The sequence below is a fragment of the Acinonyx jubatus genome, chromosome C2 (assembly GCF_027475565.1).
Source record: "Acinonyx jubatus isolate Ajub_Pintada_27869175 chromosome C2, VMU_Ajub_asm_v1.0, whole genome shotgun sequence".
In the NCBI taxonomy this organism is placed as follows: domain Eukaryota; kingdom Metazoa; phylum Chordata; class Mammalia; order Carnivora; family Felidae; genus Acinonyx; species Acinonyx jubatus.
The window spans coordinates 70794026-70803710 of NC_069384.1; the positions used below are offsets into that span (position 1 = coordinate 70794026).

General features: G+C 40.4%; 1 protein-coding gene across 2 annotated transcripts in view; it reads right to left on the reverse strand.

Annotated features, from left to right (window-relative positions):
- The window catches only part of PCYT1A (phosphate cytidylyltransferase 1A, choline), a 46723-nt gene extending 37872 nt beyond the window's left edge, over positions 1-8851 (reverse strand). Inside the window, exon 1 of one of the 2 annotated variants that reach the window (XM_015085754.3) lies at positions 8691-8851. The gene's annotated coding sequence lies outside the window, so the exon portion shown is untranslated. The remainder of the gene's footprint in view (positions 1-8690) is intronic. The other variant, XM_053221018.1, reaches the window with a different exon arrangement.
- Positions 8852-9685: the final 834 nt, after the last annotated feature.

The window sequence follows — 9685 nt, forward strand, 5'->3', positions numbered from 1 at the left end:
ACAGAAGAGTAGCAAGGGCGCTAGACTAGGAATCATATCATATAAACTGGGATTTAATTCTAGCTCCTTCTTGTACCTTAACTCGAGGTTAAGGTAAGTCCCTTGATTCTAAGAGTTTCTTCATGTGATTAAGGAAGGCTCTATTAAAATGTACTTAATTTCTAAGTCATGCTAAGGGTTAAATGAGAAATTAGACTATAAACTCCCTGATGTAGTGGAGATCTGTTGTCTGTCTTCCCACTGTTCAACCCTCCTGCTCCAAAAAGAGCCCATTTTCATTTGGAAACTCGCTTTCATTTGGTCTGTGGAAGCTTCAATCTCAAACCCTAGCATCAGATAACATGTGCCCTAAACCAATCAGCATATCACTCTCCCCTGGCCAGAGATTGGGGGAGGAAGGGAGAAGGGATAGGCAGTAATAGGTGACCTAAGCCAGTCCAATCAGAGTAAATTTAGAACTCACCAGATGGGAATGCTTGGACAAAGATGATCACTTCTTTCTCTGTGGATGTGAACCTAGAGACACGGCTTTGGGAACCATCCTGTGACAATCCAGTGCCCCATCCTATCACCAGGAGGAGAGCCTCTTTTGAAATTGTCAACACAGACAGAGAAAGCAAGGTAGTGATGGAGAGAATTCAGATCCTCAACTGTCTAATTGTGCCAACCAATACACTCCCCCTTTTGCTTAAGTTAGTTAAACTGGGTTTCTTATCACTTGAAACCACAAAAATCACAATTGATGCATCCAATACTTATCAATGAGCTCTGGCACAGAGTAGGCGCTCAATAACTATTTAAATAAATATACTAAGTATAGAAAACCACTCTGAAATTTTGAAAAGCACTTTCTTTATACATTACTGTTCTGTTTTGATGGAAAGGGGTCAAGTTCTTGTCAGTTTATAAGTGTACCAAAGATGACACAACGCAAGTCCCATCCTGTTAAAAATATTTTTTCCTTATCTGCCCACATTATTCCTTTTTGCATACAGTTCTTCTGTTTTCTAAAGCTGATTTTTGTGTCTTACATTGTATTTTACATTATACTTTACACTGAACATTAACACATTAGACTTAAACTCAGGTCTTAAGATCCTATGGATTTGGAACAAACACACCTAATACTTTTGGTGTTTCACATAAAACACTTCTGTATCTTATCTCCTTAGGAGATGGAGAACACGAAGGTCACAGACATTCCATAACAATAACTCTAAATAAATTTAGAAATCATAGAGATTAACCCTCATGCTCTTCCTCTAGAACTACTACTACTTTTTAAATTCTGACTTTATAGGTTTCTGAAGAAACCATTTTTCACTGGCTCTCTCAGACCATCCCCATCCTCCCTCACATCCACTAACCTATCCACCACAGAAGCATATAGAATAATTTTATAATTAGTGCCTTATTAGGAAAAAAAAAAAAAGACTTCTTTTAGTTATCAATGCCTTACTGGAAAAAATTACCAGTTCCCCAAAAGTTACAACAGATGCCTGCCAGGACACATCAAGTTTGCTATTGAGAAAAGGCATGTGGGAGGATGAGGACATACCGAGGATAGTAAATACATGTTGGCTTTTAGTTATTAAACTGAAACTTTGCTGCATTTAAAGCCACATCACCTATACCACATTCACAATCGCCCAGTAATTGAATACCTACAACAGTGAGGAACAATACTTCCCAAACTCTTCATTTATGATAACTGCACCTCTGTAATCAACCAACACCATTAAGTAAAGGTGCACATTCTTTCTGGAAAAGGTGGCTTTAAAACATCTACATTCCAGAAGGAGAAAAAATACATACACAGGCTGCCTTAACATAACAGGCTGTCCAGAAGGCAATAAGGCAGGGAAAAGAACCAATATGGTATAAGATCAAAATGGGGATGGGGAGTGGGAAATTACCTAATATTTTGCAGGTGGATTCTGGCTTCCAACCATAGCATCCACATTAAGCTGGAATGAGTGAGAATGAAAGTAGCTGAAGATAGAATACATAGCCTCCCTTACGAATTCATTGGTGTGTGCCAACACTTCCTGTTTCTTTAGCGGTTTATCCTACAAAAAATTTCTTTGTCAAAGAAGCTGACAGCGAGAGTGCAGCATTTGTAAGGCCTCATTTTTCCAATGTTGCTACCTTTTCAGTCCCTAGATTAGTCACCTTATCTTAGTCAAATTCTCCATTCATGCACAAATTCTAAATATAGACAACTGCCACCACCACCAGACCACCACCAAGCCTATTAAATAAATTAGTGTCTCAAATTGCTTTCAAGATACAGAACGTAGTATTTTGCCTGTAATTTTTACTCAGATTCACAAAATCTGGCTCCATTTCTGCTGACTCACCTCCCAGTACACACTGCTTGTCTTGTTCTTCAATGTTCCAATAAATGCCTGCTTGGATGCATCAAATTTGCTACTAAGAAAGTACAGAGAAGTGGAAATGTGTGTGAGGTGGGAAGGGTAGCAAGGAGAAGATTCTGAAGATAACTCTAGTAAAGCATTTTTTCCAATATGTACCCTAAGGCAGACAAAATCTGGGTACTGGCATGCATATGCTTGTGTTTTAAAGATGAAAGGCTCCTACAAGTGCAGCTTTAAGGACTCCCACTCAATCCCTTCTATTCTACTTCCTTATTGTTAACAGATCTAGTAAGCACTCCAACGTGAAAGAGGAGGTAGATTCTGTTTCCTAACCTATGCAACAACCTAAGTAATAGCAAGTTGCGATCACATACATTCTTCAAGTTTCAAAAACTGAATTCAAATTTGCCAGAGTACTACAGAGAACTATCTGCAAAAAGAGGAAACATGAATTTTTCCTTTGTATTCTATTCCTGCTACTCCCATCTCTGGGACAACATTATCTTCCTCAGTAAAACCATACGCCCAGTAATGGTTTACTTTTTACATTATGTTCAGTTACAAAGCTGAGTAAGCAAGCATACTTTATATTTGGGATCTTTACCTGCTTCTACCTTGTGGAGCTTAATAAAGTGGTGCTCTTTTATTTTTTTTAATGTTTATTTATTTTTGAGAGAGAGAGACAGAGCACGAGCGGGGGAGGGGCAGAGAGAGAGGGAGACACAGAAACCGAACCCGGCTCCAGGCTCTGAGCTATTAGCACAGAGCCCAACATGGGGCTCAAACCCATGAACCATGAGATCATGACCTGAGCTGAAGTTGGACGCTTAACCGACTGAGCCACCAAGGAGCCCTGATAAAGTGGTGCTCTTAAGAGGCAAACTCTGAACTCCTAGGTCAAAGTGCATCTAATACTCTTGGCATTAATCACTTCATCTGCTGTACATTCAGGCCTTTCCAAAGAATGTAGTCATGTCATCCCTTATATAAAGGACTTTGAAGTTAGAGAGAGGGTATGTCTAACCCATAGTGGGGAGGAGGAATTGGATTCAAGAACCAGCAGACCTCCTAGATCAGGAATTAACAAAAAACAGCCCACAGGCCAGAAATGGCCCACTGCCTGCTTTTGTAACTAAAGTTTTATTGGAACACAACCACGCCCATTCACTGATGTACTGTCTATGCTGCTTTTGTGCTACAAATGCAGAGATGAGTAGTTGCAACAGACACTGTATGACCTATAAAGCCTAATATTTACTATCTGGCCCTTTACCAAAAAAAAAAAAAAAAAAAAAAAAATCCAACTCTTATCCTAAATGAAGACGGAGCCAGTTTTATCAGTAATTTGGAAGAAAATCCTACCTAGATTATGCAAACAGCTGTAAAGTAGAAGTTAGTGCTAGGAATATGATTATTTCAAGAAATTGTACTATAACTTTCTGATACAGGATTACTGCAGTTTATATCACTGACCTGTATGTACTAATACACTATATAGAATAAGTCTTAAGTATGCCTGATGTAGGAAATGCCAAATGAAAAAGTAAATGTCACAACATAACCTACACTGACAGATTAGTTTTAAACCAGAGCTCAATGCTATGCCTCAAAATCTGAAGCTTGTAAATTGCCACATCTAAGATCTTATCTTTGAACTTGATCTCTTCTCTTTAATTTCTTCAGAGAAACCTTTTTTTCAACAGACATTGAGTGGGTACTTACTCTGTGCCAGACCCTGGGTTCTCCATGGAACAAAATAAAGCTTATATTTGGACCTGGCCATATAACAGAACTTTTTTGGAAAGAGATTATCCTAAAAACCACAAGGAACGCTTGTAATAATTCTTACGGTTGAACAATTTTGCTCCACCACTTTTCCACTACAAGATTCAATAAGTAAACACTGTATTTAGATTCTGCTCTTCCTAGAGTGAGTTACAGAATTTATATCTCTAAGGCAGGGTCTACAATAGATTCAGGGAGTCTGGGTTGGACCAAAAAAAAAAAAAAAATCATATCTTCATTTTTACTAACCCCTGGCAAATTCACCACTTCCTTCAGTTATGAACATAAGCCACAACAGTAACAGTAGACTTTGTTACCAATTGAAATCTTAGATATATTTAGACATTATACTTATTACAAATATCTTCAAATATTGTTTAAACATATGATCATTTTAAAGTAATTATGGTTAGGGCCACCTGGGTGGTTCAATTCGTTAAGCGTCTTAGGCTCACTCAGGTCATGATCTTATGGGTTTGTGAGTTTGAGTCCCGCATCTGGCTCTGTGCTGACCACGCAGAGTCTACTTGGGATTCTCTGTCTCTCCTTCTCTCTGCTCTTCCCCCACTCATGTTTTCTCTCTCTCAAAATATATAAACTTAAAAAAAATAAAGTTATTATGGTTATAAGATCCATTGATAGTAAACATTTACTATGTTAATAAAAAGCATATATAGCATTTTATCACACATATTAAAAACATTTTGATAACTATATTTCAACATAGTTTCCTTTATATTTTATTTTTTGCACATAAAAATATTATTCCAAAAGGGAATACACAAGGCTTCACCATACTGCCAAAGGCGTCCATGGCACAAAATGATTTAAGATTTCTACTGTAAAAAAAAAAAAAAAAAAAAAAGACTTCTACTTTAGGGCCAGAAAATAAACAAGGATAATCACATCTAAGGTAATTCCCTTTAGATAAGAAAAACCACCTAAAAAAAAAAACCAAAAACTACCTGCTTTCTGTTAAGTGCTACACATACCATTTGTTCTCTAGCATACAGCAAAGACCATATGTCACTATTTTTTTTTTTTTACCAGCCTTCACTTCACAGCTGGTTTGCAAATAGTTGTGAATGTGATCTAACAGCCAGGGGTTCCCCTAGCTCATTGGCAATCACTCTAGTACAAATATAGAAAGCTTCAAACCAATCTAACTTTTAACAAGAGAGTTATCCAAAAAAGGGATAAAAAGGCAAAACAAAAACCAAAAAAAGCCAGCTATATAGCTATCTACTAATCTTGTTTGCAAATAGTAAAATACAAGCAATGCAATTATTTATGTTAATGAGATAATGCATGTAAACAAACCTAACCCAATGCCAAATATTTGTTAGAGACTCACAGTTCTTTTTTTTTCCCCCTTCTGGAGTGGAGCTTTGGCACGTACTGCAAAATAGAGTTGTAAAAATGTATAGTCCCTGAATTTACTGACTCAATTGTAGAAGAGGGAGTTCTCTATTAGTAGAAGCGCCAAAAGATCTGACTTCAGATCAGAGTTATGCAAATACGTGAGAAGCATAAAATTACAATTATTACTAGATATTTTTGTCATTACTCGTCATTAACAATAGCAAATTATTATTCTTGCTTTCTCTATAAATATTTTATAAATTAATTCTTATCAGCATTTATAACACAGAAAAATTATTCAGCTCCCTAGGGTAATGATGTCTAACCTAGAGATTAGACAGTTCTATAGGGGAATCATGAATGGGGTCAGGTGGCTTACAAATGCCATGAGATTGTATACAAGATTTGTAAGTGTGCGTATGTTTCAGATTATTAAAGGATTGTTTAAGCAGACGAATAGCAACCTCTGCCATAGTTAGAAAAGCTGAAACAAGAAAAAGCAAACAATTCTTCCCATACTCACAGAGTGAGTCAGCGTTAACATCAGATAAAGTAACCTGGGATTTCTGAATCCAAGGCTCTGACTAGATTATTTTCCCTAAGCGATCACATATCCAACGAGAAGGTCCCCAAGAAAAATAAAACCTCAACTGTTTATTGGAAGAGAAACCATAGGCTAAGAAAAGAATAAAGTTCATTCCTTATCAATCAGGACATAATACTGGTTTTTGAAGGGAATTTGCAAAACAGGCCGGTCAAAAAGAATCCTTTCATTCAACAAACACAAAGGACCCCAGAGGCAGTAGTGCAGTCCCCAGGCCTAAATGTCTTCTCTTCTAAGTCAGTTACCTTGAAGCATATAAAACTGACCCTTGAACAACACAGAGATGAGGGGCACCGCCCCCCAACACACACATGTTGAGAATCTATATATAACTTCTGACTTCTCCAAAACTTGACTACTAATAGCCTACTGTTGACTGGAAGCCTTACCAATAACATAAACAGTTGATTAACACGTTTTGTATGTTATATGTATTATATACTGTATTCTTACAATAAAGCTAGAGAAAACAAAATTTTATTAAGAAAATCATAAGGAAGAAAAAATACATTGACAGCATTGCATTAATCGAAAAAATATCCACGTGTACATGGACCCACGCAGCTCAAACCTGTGTTGCTCAGCCAACCATATTTGGTTACAGAAAGAAATTCTTGAGTAGTTCCTTTTAGTTATGTAGAATGTAAGCCAAGTAAACATCTAATGTTTTAGAAAAAGGTGTAACTAGCCATTTTTTTAGCTAAACAAAGGCATTATTCACAACTCACTACCACTCAAGAATCTTTCTGAACTCCCTTCCTGTATCACAAAGTGTACATGTATAGGAAGTGGGGGTGACTATTAGGTTATCAGATAAATGCAGTGTCAGATAAAGTAAAATTACCTCAAGTTTCTTCTATTAGATTTTTTTAAAAAAACACCGGGTGGTACAATCAGTAGCACCTTCTACAAAGGTTTGTAGAGAGGGGGCAGTGAAATTCATTTTAGTTCATTTCATCTGCACCACCAGCCACCCTCACAAATGGGATCAGCAGGAATAAAAACAGCAGCTAAAACGTTACCCACAGCATGGTATCATTTCCAGTATGCCAGTCTTGGCCTCCAGTGCACAAATCACTGAGCTGGACAGCTAAATATATCAAAGCCTCTCTGGTATGGTATTCCAGTCACCACTGTTGACTTTCTAAGCATCATCCTTTCTTCTCCATCATGGTCACCATCTGTTTACCATTGATTACTGGACCAATACCATTCTCAACTAATATCTTTTTACCAGCAATTCTCGGTACTTACAGAATCACTAAATGTCAAGATTGAAAAGGGCCCTGAAGGCCATATCTCCCTACTCCCATTTTATTCTTGGCAGAATGTTTTCTGTCTCTGTCTTCAATTCCCTTCCTAAGCCTTGTTCCTACCCTCCTCAAAGCTTCCTCTTTCTCAATGTCTATTTCTAGCAGTTTTTCCTATCACAAACCCCTGTATCCTCACTGCCTCTGTAAATACCACTGTCTCTATTGCAAAATGTGAGTTCTAGTTCTCCCAACTGAGACTGTGAGTTTCAGTCCTCCCTCATAACCGGTCATCTCACTTATATTTGGGAAGCCTTTGCCCGTTAAGTCAATCTGATGGAGCCTATGCCCCAGCCAGACCCAGTCTTTGCACATCCAAACAGTCTCCTGGCATTTTAGGCCTGAAAGAAAAGTCAGAAATAATCTGGTCCAACATTTTAAAAACATTTGTACTACATTTCATACATTTTAAGATATAGGAAATCCATTTGACATCATAATCTCATACACGGATAACTGAAACAAGTTTCATGAAACAATACTTACCCTATGTGAACACACTGGAAATTTCTATTGTATTCCATTTTTTTTTTTAATTCAGGTGCTATCCACTAAATGGACTTCACAACCCAATAATAGGATGGAACCCACAGTCCGGGAAATATTAATCTAGTCCAAACTTCCCATTCACTGATGAAGAAACTGTAGCTCAGTCCGGAGGTTACCTTTCCCAGCCACAAGATGTTTGTCCATAAAATTAAACTCGGGCCTGATAAGTCCCAGACCAGTGTTCTTTACACTAAATACCTTCTCTGCCCAGTCATGACCACCCAACCACACCCAGTGCCCAGACATAACCCTACAGTACCATGTCCAGTCACTGAGCCCACACTGCTGTCCAAGCCAGCCCCTCAAAGTTACTGCTGGTCGATCCCCCTGCGGCCGTGCCTTCAGTTCCCTTAGATCAGAGTCCCCTCACAGTCACTATCCATCGACCAGAGTCTCCTCCAAGTCATTGCCTCATACTTTCTCAATCGTAGTCCCTTCGCAGCCTCTGCCTCGCGCTCTCCGAGGTCAGAGTCCCTTCGCATTCACTGCCTCTGGGTCGCACGCTCCTCGCAAGCAGCTACATCTCGGTCACAGTCCCCTCGCTGTCACTGCCCCTCTGGGTCACAGTAGCCTTCACAGCCCCTCCTTACAGTCCCTTCGCTGTCACTGACCCACTCTTTCAGTCAGTCTCCTCGCGGTCCTAGCCGCACAGTCTGTTCTCTGAAAGACAGCCGCAAGGATATGCACACACCGGGTCCTCACCTGCAGTGGTGAGGTCACGCTCCCCCCGGCCCCCGTCCCGTCGGATTTCTCCCAGGCGCCGCGTCACGGACAAGGGAAGTTGAGGAGGTTGCGGGGAGACGCCCGGGAAAGGCAGCTGACGGAACAGCGGGCCGGAAGTCCCGCCTACTGCCCGCCCTCTTGTCAATCCGACCGCGACACTTCCCTGAAAACCACGACCCCTGACACAGTAGTTCCGCCTCCACGGAGGCCCTTGGGGTGGAGTGGCTGAGCAGAAAACTCCAGACGCTAGAGACGAAGTGACTAAGGGTCAGGTTCCATGCGGAACTGCAGTTTGCGGTAAAGACGCCTCCTCGCGAGGAGATACGACTGTGAACTGTCGCGCCTGCTCCCTGGCAGTCCGTCACGATGCGTTAAGCCGGCGGCTTCCCTTTCGCCCCGCTCCGGGCCAGGTTCCTCCGGGGAGGACCTGTGTGCTCGGTCTCCAGCGTCTGGTGCAGGGCAGATGGCCGTGACGCCTTCCACCGGAGACCCCTGGGCGACTGCTACAACACGGCACCACCTTTGCCCTACTTGGTCTTGTAGGGAGAATTCGTGTCCGGCAATCAAGTCCTGTAGTAACCTGTAGCTGGTCCCAAAGCTGGTTTTCCTCCTGTTATTTCTGACCCAGGTTGGCTCACGGAAAAATGATCAGTAGGAATCAACCGAGGGCTAGTTGAGCAGGAGCGGATTCAAGGGAGGCCAACTGGTAGGAAATCACATGTAGGAGGGTATCTGGTGAAGAAAAACGTTTTCCTTTGCTAGAATGAACCCTTGGAGGGGTCCCTTTTGATTCCACAGATGTAAGGCAAGCATATACCCAATGTCATGAGAGAAGAATGTAAAAGAACTTTTTGATGTATTTATTATTTTTTGTCTACATGCTTGACTTGAAAGTGGCTGAGAAGTGGGTAGATACTTACGCCTCTGCTGAGGAGCCTCCAGGGAGAAAGAGGATTTACTGTAGCCCTTTCCCT